This window comes from Capsicum annuum, chromosome 12 (genome assembly GCF_002878395.1).
Source record: "Capsicum annuum cultivar UCD-10X-F1 chromosome 12, UCD10Xv1.1, whole genome shotgun sequence".
Taxonomy (NCBI): domain Eukaryota; kingdom Viridiplantae; phylum Streptophyta; class Magnoliopsida; order Solanales; family Solanaceae; genus Capsicum; species Capsicum annuum.
The window spans coordinates 206820555-206833350 of NC_061122.1; the positions used below are offsets into that span (position 1 = coordinate 206820555).

At 30.3% G+C, this 12796-nt stretch overlaps 1 long non-coding RNA gene across 1 annotated transcript; it reads right to left on the minus strand.

Moving 5' to 3' along the window:
* Positions 1 to 5475: 5475 nt before the first annotated feature.
* On the minus strand, positions 5476 to 12562 carry LOC124889360. Its single transcript, XR_007048300.1, has 2 exons — positions 12025 to 12562; positions 5476 to 11329 (listed from the first exon to the last, which is right to left on the minus strand). It is a non-coding gene; the product is annotated as an uncharacterized LOC124889360 (long non-coding RNA).
* Positions 12563 to 12796: the final 234 nt, after the last annotated feature.

Here is a 12796-nt window from a genome sequence, read left to right on the forward strand (position 1 = left end):
TAAAATAGTTATATCCTTGTATTTGTCTTATTTTTAATATCTTATTTGGTATTGGATAATTATAGGTCAGAGTTTTTGCATTCAAATTTCTATAATCAATAATCATTCTATATTTACCTCTTTTTTGTTCACTATATTTATTTACTATAAATGCTGGACTATTGTATTTACTATTACTTTTTTGTATATACTGTTTTTCTAATAATTCATCTATATACATTTTAAATTCTTTTAAATCGTCAAAATTATATGTTAATAATTTTTGAGTTATTATGCTATTTTATCTATTAATTCAATTTTTATAGTAGTTTTATGTTTTTCCCATCCTTTTAATGGATTTTCACTATATAATTGTCTTAATTTTTTCTTTATTATTTCTACCTTATATATTGAAAATATAGTTATTTCTTTTTTATTTATTGAAAATACAACTAGTTCTACTGTATCTTCTGTATTTTTTACATTTTCTAACTTTTCTGTAATTTTTTCACTTCCTTCTATCCAATCAGTTTTCTTTCTTATTTTATTAATAACTCTTTTTGCCCTTACTTTTTATTTACATGGTGTTGTAAACCACCAATCTATTTTAGTTATTATATGTGGGTATAATTTATCTAAAAATGGCATTCCTAAAAGCATATCTTTTGATGTTAGTTCGTAATTATAGATTTCTTCTATTATTATTATTTTATCTCATATTTGTATTTTTACATTTTTAGCTTTATATGTAATTAAGCTTCCTTCATTATTAAATCCTTTGACTACTATTGGTGTTTTTAATCTATCTCATTTACTTTCTGGTAAACAGTTGTATCTACATAAGTTTGCTTCTGCTCCTGTATATATCATAGGTGTATAATACCTATTATAATATTCTTCTACTATTATTTTTACAAGTACATATATTTTCATATCATGTTAAAGTTCTTTTTAAGAATAATCATTCTTTATTATATGTTATAGATAATTGTGTATGTTCTATATTGTATGGTTTTACTTGTTCTAACCATTTTATTCCTAATATTATGTCTATTTTTTGCATTTCTTCCTCTATTTCAAATTCTATTTTTATTTTTCTGACTCTTATTATTATTTCTTTTTCTGTCGTATCTTTAATGTTTTATTAGACTCCTTGGTAGATCTGGGCATATATCACTATTAGATTTTATTTCTTCACTTTTTACTAGATATTTTGCTATATAATTTTCTTCTTGTCCTGTGTTTAAGTGTATTAAATATTCTTTCATTTATTGTTCTTGATATATAATATTGATTTAAATTAACTGTTGAAGTTGTTTTATTACTTGTTCTTTTTTATGAGCTTGATGATTCTAGTTTTCATGAGCTATTCTTTTTGTTGTACTTATTCTATCATTTATTATTTTTAAATCTTCTTCTATATTTATGTCTTTGTAACTATAATCATTATTATCAATTATTTTTACAAATTGTTCAAAAGGACTTTCTATTTGTATTTTATTAATTTTATTTTTTCCTGTTATCTTATATTTTGTTGTTAATACATATAGATTTTTACATCTTGCTGTAAATATTTTACTTTCTGGGTTAGTTCTATTCCTGATATTCCAATATAATACTAATGATTTATATATTTTTTTATCCGTTATTGCTACTGAATAATTCGCACTTATTATAAATTTAAATTTTTGGTATATTAAATTTCCTTTTATGGCTGTTATTATACTTTTTTCTATAGGTTTTATAATTCTATATACTTTTTTCTATAGGTTTTATAATTCTATCATCTGCTAAATATAGTTCTATTGGTGTATCTATTCCTTCTCTAAAACATGTTTTTATTAATATCTCTATTCCTCCAAGGTGTACATATTTTATTGGGTTTTTACTTTTTATATCGTTTATTTCTTTATTAATTATTCTTTTTGTTACTAGTGATATAATAGCTCTTCCTTTTGCATATCTACAATCTATTACATGTTCTTTTTGGCTTACTACGTAGTATTCTTCCTTTCTTCTACTAAATATGTTTTTTATTGTTGGTATTTTAAATATTTTTTCTACACTTAAATCTAATTCTTTTCCTTTTATTTCATCATATATGACTGTCAAATATTATTTTTTGATTCGTTCCTTCTTCATTTAAATATTCTTCCTTTTTTATTATTTTTATATCTTCTTCAGTTATTTGGTTCATTTTTATATCTTCTTCAGTCATTTGATTCATCTAATTCACTATCTATTTCATTATCTGTTTCATTTTTCAAAATTTCATATATACTATCTTCACTTTCTAATTCATAATTTATATAATCTATTTGCATATATTCTGTATTTCTATTTTTATTTCTGATATTTTTTTATTTTTTGAGTTTTTTGGTAATTTACAATCTATTATAAAAAGTACATTCTTTTATAGATTTCTTTTTTCTATATGGTCTTTTATGTTTATAATTTTTTACATAATATCTTTTTCTTGGTTTCTTATATTTATATTTTGATTTTTTGTATTTCTTATAATATCTTTCTTCACATCCAAATTGAGGTGCTATTTTATCTTTTCAACATGCTAAATTTCTTATTAATATTTTTTCCATTTTTATTTCTTCTCTATATTTTTCACATAGATTTCTATACCATTGTTGTAAAAATTTTATTCTTGCTCCTAGGGTATCTACTATTTTTGTTTCATCCCAACTCTTTATTATTTTTGAACTAAATGGTTTAGGTAATTTACTAAAATATAATTTTCATATTTCTTTACTTTCTTCTATATTATATGTTCCTTTAAAATAATATTCTTTTAATGCACACGTATACTCATCTATATAGCACATATTACATATTGCTAATTTTAACATTAAATTCCTATTCGTATCTTTCTCTTTATTTTGCTCTTCTTCTTCTGTTGTTATATTACTAAATTCTTCTCTTATAGCTATTTCTTATTTTTTCAATATTTCTGTTGGTAGTATTTTAGTAGATATTGATGTTCCTTCTGTTTTATTATCAAATCTTAGTACTTTTTTACTTGCTTCGGCTAGGTTTAAAAACCATAATTTTACTGTTCCTATTAATATTTTTTCTATATATTCTGGCGTATTTGTTGTATCTATTTTATTATCTAATAATTATTTTGACATGTATCCTACCCATAGTTGTATTATTTTATTTGTGTCTATTAGTTCTAGATTTTTTTTATTAATTACTTCTTCTTTTTCATTAATTTCTAGTTTTCCTATGTTTTCTAGAATTTCTGTATATGTTTCACTATCTTCCGAATCATAATTATCTGTTTCTTCAACATCTATTGTATTTATTTCCAATTCATTGGTTTCTGGTTCTTTATTTTTTATTTTTTATTTAAATTGATTTATCTCGTTTAATAATTTTTGTTCTTTATCTTTTTCTTCTTTTTCTTTCTGTCTCTTTTCACATAAATCTTTTAGCATTTGTAGTTCCTTTTCTAATTCAGCAATCCTACTTTTTTAGTTTCTTCTATTTTTCGTATTTCTTTTGTGGTTTGTTGTTTTATTTTATCTATTTACTTTTTTCTGTCTATCTCTTCGTTTTTTCTCTTTCTATTCTTTCCATGGCTGCCAACTTATCTTCTAATTTTAATTCTTCTTTTTCTAACATTAAAGATAAATGTTCACCTATTTTCTTATATCTCCTTCCTAAATTAGAGAATACTATTTTTATTTTTAATCCTCCGTGATTTTCATATGTTTTTTCATCTATTATAAATTCTTCTTTGTTCATTTTTATTTAATTGTATATAGGTCATGTTAATATATATATTCTAGACTATCTATTGTTGATTCTTAATTTGATATTTCTTCTTTTTGTCCATTTATTGAGTTTTTACTAACTCCTGCAATTATGTTATACTGCAATCTTTCTATCTTTATTTTTAATTCTTTACATTTTTCAGATATTATTTGTTTTAATTCTTTATATTGTTGTGATTTTTGTACGTTATTCATCTAAACAATATTTATAATATTTTGATGGATATCTAAATCTGATTTTATCATAACTAATAAATTAATCAAATAAATCCAATTATATACTAAGTTAAGCTCACAAGAGAAATTCGAATATATTAAATTGTTTTCTTTCGAGTATATCCCTTTTTTTCATTTTTTTTTATCTCTCTTCTTTCTTTATATCTTTGTTAAGTTTGTGGCATGCAGTAACAAAAATAAGCTCTTTTTATGTAAAAATAGTTCTGCCTCTTCATTGCATATTGGTTTACTTTTATTTAAACAACAATTAGTCAATTAGTTAAATTGCATATTAAGATGTCTTTTCCAGTTTATTTTATTTGGGGTATGTATTATTTCCATTCATCACATATTGGTTTATTTTGTTTAAACAGCAAATAGTCAATTAGTTAAAAATAGTATTAAGAGATGTTTTTTCCAGTTTGTTTTTTCCAGCAAATAGTCATGTTGGTTTCCTTCCAATCTTAAATACTTTGTGCAATTCTTGTTTAGCTAGACACTGACCCTTATGTTCTTTTGGAACGAACCTCCCCACACGAGTCCCTCAGACACCTATTCTTGCATAATCTATGGGGCCAAGCCCCCGTCCTCTCAAATTACGCTCCCTCCAAGTCCAAAATCAAGGTCGTATACAAAGATATACAGCAGATATACATTCATGTCATGAAAGCAGATACACAGATGCAAAGGAGTAAAAATCGAGCTAAGGAAACTGGTATACCAAAGTATCAAGATGATATACAGTATGTATACAACCAAAAATGCAAAAGAGATCTGTGATATACAGCTGATATACATGCAGGAAAATGGACCTTTTCACAAAATGGGAAGCCCAAAGGCTGGGCAGCTCGCTGATGGGCCGAAAGGGGCTCAACTCTAACTTTTAATCTTTTATTCTCTTATAATTTGCAATTCATACTTGCTTATTTGTATTAGCAGTAATTTTAATTAATTAATCTAGTAATTTTTCACATTGTTGTCATTCTATTTATCTCGAATTCCTCACTTATTTTATATAATTTTTCTTACGTAATTCACCCTATCTAAAAAAATGAATTAAATTAGCTCAAACAAGTCTCTAAAAAATGAATACTTTAGTTTAAAACGGCACTTGTTTTGTTGATATAGCTAATAGTCTATTTAGATCAAAATAATTTTCTTCAAACTCAAGAAATTAATTTTTCTTGTAAATTTTAATTTTTCATAATTGATAAGATGTTTTTAATTTGATACTCTCTTAATTTTTTTTCAAAAGTGTTATTTCCTTTTTTTTTAGTAACACGGACTTATTTCCTTCTTAAAGCCAAATGTGCAACCTAGTTTAGGTAGGTTTCTTTTTAATTCAAGTAGAAATCTCATAGCTTTTCTAGAAATAATTATGAGTTAAATAGAATATTTCTCAATTAGAATATTCCTTGATTTTTTCTCAAATTCTAATTTTTTGTGATTAATTATGAATTAAGTAAAAACCTACGATCCCTCTATGATAGTGACAAACCTCTCTGAATTTCTTCCAAAGCCTTAGACATCGTATTAGGCTTCCTTTCCACTGGTTCAAGAATTTTAGCATGGATGAGCTGTAATAGATTTCATGGTAGGTATCTTCAAACCTTGTGAAGTTATATTTATAAATCTGCACGTCATTGGTTATGGGCATGCCTAGATCAACTTGATCGCAATAGAGAATGGCTTGTGGTCCCCACAAATTATTTATTTGGCCGTTGCAGATTAGGTTGCAAATCCTGGTCTTCAGAGCAAGAGACTCATCAGCGGTATGACCACATTGATTTGGATTATAATAACATTTCTTATGAGCATCTTCAGAAAAGCAGTCAAAATCCTTCTGTTTGATCAGGGTAGAGGACTCTTATATCTCTTAAGATTTGGTAAACTGCCGAGCATGTCACGATCTGGGGACATCGAAAGTATCCTCTGAAGTGAGCTCTGAGAGTGATCTTTTAACATTCCAACTTGATCCTAGTTGGACAAAAGGCATCTCCTTTAATCTTGGCCCAGTGGTCTTCTCTTAAGTTTGAAGGTGGAGCTTACTCAAACTTCTTATTTTCTTGCGCGATCAATTGCTTGACTACAGTAATTTCCTTGTTGGCCTGACCAACCCTCCTAATCAGTCTCTTGATCTTTTTTGTTTTGCATCTCCTCCACTTGGGCTAACTCCACTATCCCGTCTTTTCAGTTGTATGGTCCTTGAATCCATGACAGATCTTCCTAAAGAATAAGAATATATTTAAAAAGAAAGCTAACGAAAATGATTGAGGACTTTCTAAGAGACTTGACGACTCGAAATATTTTGGGCAGACTTCGGATAAAAAGCGCATATTTTGCCTAAAGGGTTTCTAAGACTTTGTTGAAGAGTAGATCAATTTATCTTTGATTTAACAATGCATATAAGAACATAAACAGTTATATCACATAATACAGTTATATCACACAATAATAAAAAAATAAATAGCGTGTCCTAATTGGGTGACCCTTTTGAGCCAAGGTTTGGTATAGCGAATTTGAAGGAAATATATTTCTTTTAAACCAATCAATTATCCCCCAAAAATCTCCACATATATATAAAAGGAAGGTCATAAATATTTACAAAAGTTGCATAAAGGGATACAATCTTTAGGGAAAAGAAAAATGACAGGAACAAAGTCCCGCACAGGGGATAGAAAATTAACTCCTAGATGCTCCTTCATAGGCCTTTGCCTTCTTGGCTTTATCTACTTTTTTCCATATGTGATATTTGTATGACCAGGTGGCTCCTGCATAATTGTGCTTTATTTATTGTCGTAGGTCATCTTCCCTATGCAATCAAGTTGAGAAGCCATGTGATTATCCAAATCAAGCAAACACTGCCTTGCATCATCAATCTCTTGCCTCGCTCTCTTTAACTCTTCTCTCAATTGGTGTATAGTTGAGGCATCCTCCATATGCATCTGCTGGTGCACAATCTCACTTCCTTGGAGTTCATCCTGAAGCTTGTGGAGCCAAATCTGATGTTTTGATTCTACATCAATGATTTGTGTGGGTACATTTGACCTCGGGACCAATGTTCCGACAAGATTCTTCTTCAAGCACTTTTTGTAGGTATCACTAACCTCGGTTTCATACCCTATACGAAAGGATACTTCCTTTGTCTTATCTTCTCCTCTACCCATCTACGATGTACTTTTTGAGTGGGTTTGCACCTTATTTATACTGTGTGATGAATTTAACCTTTGACACTGTTTGCGGTGTTTCCTACTTGATCTCGAATTGCCTAAGAACCCTCTCAGAATTATAAGAACGAGTTCCTCTGAGACCTGAAAGTACTAAAAATGCCATTCATTTTCTCGAGTGATGTACTTCCCTAGGCGAAGATATCTTATAGAACACTAGACGTTGTCCTCTCTCAATTCCCCAAAAACCTTAAACCAAAATCTCAAAGATTTTATCCTTTTAAACCTGTGCAAGGATAGCCAAATGTCATGCGATGATAAAAGATCTACCCTTTTCTGAGGGTTCGGCTGCTCTACTCTAGGATTTTTCAATAAATGTTTCATCATCCACCATTGCAAGATAAGGTTACACCCCTTGAAGAAACAGTGTCTGCTTTGACATTTTCCTAGTTCCATATATATTTTAGTGACGATCATGGGAGCTAAAGTATGGAATAATTTAGTGGTTTTGCAATCTACTCCGTAGAAGAGGGCATGCATCACCGTAATGACTCTTGGATGAATGGTGTCATTTTTTCCTTGTGGGAATACCATAGTTCCAAGCAAGCTCACGGTGAAAGCAAATGCTCTTTTCTCCCTCCATTTTGACTCCAATTCAAATTTATGTCCAAATTTTTCAAAAGCATTAAACCTTTCAAACCGGCGATACAACTCACGAAAAGGTATGTTATCTCCATCATGTTCCCCCAACCAGGTATCATCATTGATTGAAAAGGCATCCTTGATCTCCTGACAGTTCCATACAATAGGGATTAGAATGCTTTTGTCGGGCTCACTCCTTCTTTTCCTAGATCTATCGATGCTCTCATAACAATTCATTGTTTCTTCAATGGTGGGGTCAATTTGACTTCCCCGAAAAGAAACACCATGTTTTCATCATCCTAAAATATTGTTGGCACATGGATCATTTAAGGCCAAGCGTCCATCTCTTTAAGCAATAGTAGATGCCTAATATGTGTACTAACAATCTCCTTATCTTTTCCACTCATATGAGTCCACTATACTTTCAAGAAGTTACCAAGTCGGTAACATCTTGAATCTTTTGCAGGGGTATGGTTGAGCCATTACTACACGAAAGTAAATAAAATTAAATCTTTTCCCTACCCTAAAAATAATTGATTGGATTAAACAGACATATTTTTTTAACACACAAACATGATTTGTCTGTAATTGGTTCATGGCCAATAGATGCAGGGTAGGTTTTCAAATGAGCCCAATACTCCCTCGGGTATTGAGTTGTCCTAGGCTCATGCCTAAAATAGGGTTTTGATATTGTTCTATCCTGAGTGTATACAGTGGGCTTTAACCAGGTTCCCAAGCGAACGACTTGGGTTTGGAAATACAAATAGTCATCGAACGCCCAACGTGCCAATAAGCTAACTTGTTACTAACACTTGATTTGAAATTGAACAATAGGAGCCGGGACATCCACGAAACTCCAAACAATTTATATATTTTGAATGTGGAAGTATGCCATGAAATGCAACAATTTAAATTTTGTGTAAATTTAAACACATAAGTAGACAAATAGTTTAAATATTACAACCCGAATAGTTAGTCAAAGAAGTTAGTTCCCACATTTGGTTAGAACCTAGTCAAATGCCCAGCAGAGTTGTCATTTTTGTTTTATCCTTTTTTCAAATTTTATTTTTAAGAAAATGGTTTTGGCCTCTTCCAAACTATTTCAAAAAATTCAAAAAAATTTGAAATAATTTTGAAAAAAATTATAGAGTCGCCACTTGATTTTTATAGAAAATATCAAAAAAACTTTACAGAGATTTCAAAGATTAAAAAATAGAAATAATTCTTTGAAATAGGAGAAGCTGAGTAGGGGTTCAATTAACGTCCTAAGAAGGTTTTTAAGGCACTTAGGAGCGTCTGTTTAAAACGGTTCACCAAAACATAATTTTTGACTAATATAAAAATGACTAACTTTGCAAGGCAGTTGATTTTATAAAAATACTAACTTTAACTCAACAAATTATTTATTTACTCCCTCCGTTTCGAAATAAATGAATTGGTGGGATATTTATTTGTGTTCCAAAATAAATGAATCGTTGAATTTTTTTTCAAAATTACCCTTATGATTTAACAAGCAAAAGAGACTGCAGCCAATAGCATTACCAAGGTCAGTTTTTTCTTTTTTTTGGGTAAAAGCGACTTCAAGGGTAAAAATGAAAATTTATGTTAAATTAATGTTTTTGATGATTTTTTTCTTAATCTGTGTGCCAAAATCCAACAATTCATTTATTTCGAAACGGAGGCAGTACTATTTTTTAAGACCTAAAATGACCTAAGCAAAAATTAGTCTCATTTAATTTGAGTAAAATTTTCTATAAAGAAGGATGAGTTAAAACACATTTCCTTTATAAATTATTTTTCAAATAAAAGGGAGATTTTTGAAGATCATTTTTATAACAAAAATATCTATCTTAACAGAAAAATATCACTTTAAACAAATTATGAATTTTGGCTAATTAGTGAAAATGTTTTTATCTTTTGCAAAGAAAATTGATTTTAGGTTTATGAGAATTCTCTCTACCTTAAATAAACTACTTTAATAAAATGTCATTTTGATTTTTAAGAGTTCGTTCTAAGGGAAAATGTAAAGAAAGATATGTTTTTTAAAATTTTGAACATTACGCTACGTAATAAAAATATGCAAACAAAAAATACAGAGACAAACAAAAATAACGATTTGGGATTTATAAAGGCTAACCAAATTAAGAACTTAATACAAACACATAATCAAATAAGGTTTACCAGGAAATATATAAGAAGAATAAAAATTTGGGCCCTTTTCAAATCTGGCCAGCTTTGGGCCTATTCTTTATGGATTTTTCGTCCATTTCTGCAGTGTATACCCATCTGTATATTGACTGCATATAAGACTTGTTGGTACTACATTTTCTTCATACACACTGTATATAAATGTATAAAAAATGATATCATCGCTTCCAATGTTGTTATTCGCCATATACTGGCATATACCAGAAACATATAACCTGTAAATTCCGTATATTGGTTGTATATCAATGCATATCTGTCATGTTTCTTCACACTAATCCCTTTGGGAATTTTTGGGAGTTGAACCTAGATAGATGCATGGGTATGGAGTCTAATTGGACTCGGACGAAGGAGTTCATGCATCAAAACAAAGAGAAAAACAAATGATTTTGGAGAAAATCGTAAACAAAACTACCAAATAATGACCATTAATCTATTTTGAGGCAAGAACAATTAAACCAATTTATCATAAATCAAGAAGAGGCTATTCTTTCTAGGAGATATTAGCATACTAATTTTCTAGGCAGACTTTTGTCAACACAAGCTAAAGCTTAGCCTTGGTTCTAATAATCATTCACATGTCCGAAGAGTACAAAAGGAAAGCTGCTAAGCAACCCTCCAAGAATAACTAGTTTTAAGCTTAGAAGGAGACAAGACTTTGGAAAGAAATCGCTAGCTTAAGATATCACCAACTACAAACATAGAACCAAGATTCGAGTTTATATTTCATACCTACTCGTCTCAAGCAGTTTCATGGTCAAAAGAGGAGAAAAGGAGAATTAGTAGGAATACTTAGACGACTTTTCCAAATAAGATGTGCATAATCATGCAAAAGTACATAAGAAACTCACACAACTGGACAAACTAAATTCATTTTATCTATTAGCCATAAAAGGGCAGCCCGGTGCACTAAAACTACCGCTATGTGCGGTGTCCTGAGAAGAGCCCCACCACAAGAGTGTATCGTACGCAGCCTTACCTTGCATTTCTGCTAGAGGTTGTTTCCAAGGCTTGAACCCGTGACCTCTTGGTCACATGGCAGCAACTTTACCAGTTACTGCAAGGCTCCCCTTCATCTATTAGCCATAAGAGATAAGAAATTTCCTAGCTGGTATGTCAAAATGACATTCTAGTTAAATACAGAGAAAGACAAAAACAACTCATTAATGCTCTAACAAAAACCATCAAAGGGAAAATAAAAAGAGACTATTTTGAGTTATTAAACTGCTAGGCTCAACCACTAGAGTTGGCATGGTGGTTCAGCGTCATGTCCCTTAAGCAAGAAGTCGGCCGCCTCTGACGAATGGAGCAAAGCTCTTTTAAAACATGCTAAAAAAAATTCAACTTTCACATATGAGCAACATATAAGCGACGGACAGTCGAAAGTAACATATGAACATCATATTAGCCAGATAATCTCACCATTTACATATAAATGTTACAAGGACACAATGCGGAGACAACATAATATTGTGCTCACTAAGAGACCGAAGGGACAAAATCTTAGAGATGAAACGGGGGCTATTATTGATCTCTGTTTAGTCTCTTAATGGTGGTTTTGGGTAAGATTAGAAAATAATTTTCGACCAAGATTAGAAAATAATTTTCGACCACCTTTTTAAATGCGAAAAGTCCTAAACGACATTGTGAATTAAAAGAACCTTTGAGAAAACGTCCACTGCAGATAAGTTCAGGTTTCGACACAATCAATTCCAACTAATACCAGGCACGCAAATATGCTGTCTAAATAATTCGAGGCTGCTAATACAGCTCCAATGATACAATTAACACCATCCCTAAGTCCTTATCCATATAATAAGCTTCAAATGGGATCAGACTAGTGCGATGATTAAATCATCCAACAAAGGAAACAAATATGAAAGTAGAAACTTTTATAAGAATTTCATTATCAAATCCACTTCTCAACAAAGAGAACAATCAGAATACCACCAAAACTATACGTTGTAATCTTTAAATGGGACAAAAAAAAAAAAGATGAACAAGAAGCGTAATGAGATTTTTACCTTTTGGGGAGCAGGAACCGGGACGATGAGCTCTTTTAGTTGAACAAAATTCCACCAAAATTTGCTTTGTTTTCATCGGAGTTACAATTTTATGTAGGAATTGATTTTTCGGTAGAATTTCTTCTTGAATTCTTTGGTTAACGTGAGATTAGAGAAACGGTCCTCCAGAATCTCGAATTTTTCCCAAAGAATCCCCTCCTTCACCCTTATCCCTCACTATATATTTCTAGGGGAAGCTAGGGTTTTGAAAGAGTGGATTTCAAATCCAAATTTTGGGATTGATTTCTTGGACAATTTCAGGTCCATAGTAAGACAAAGGGCAGTAAAGGCCTTGTGTCATTGAATTTGAGAGAGACAGAGAAAGACATTCCGCAGAAGAAGAAGGAAATTAATCACCAGCTGAAAATGGTGAAAGACCGTCCGATTTTAGCCATAGATGGTTGTAGTGAGAGGCTAAATTGGTAAATGGAGGGGAAACGGCTAGTTTGACTTGTTGGTTGTTGTTACCGCTGGGTAATGTAGTTGCTGTTATGCGGTATTTTGAACGCCATTGGGTTTTGGTCGTTTTCTGAGTTTTTGAACTACTCCCTTCGTTTCACAATAAATAAATTATTAGACTTTGACAGATAGAGATTAAGAAAATGAACTAAAGACATAAATTTAATATAATTTTCTATTTTTACCTTGTTCAAAGTACAAAATCATATTTATTTTATTCTTTTTCAGTTGATGGACCCCTTGGTTGTCAAATCCTTAAGGATAAATTTGAAAA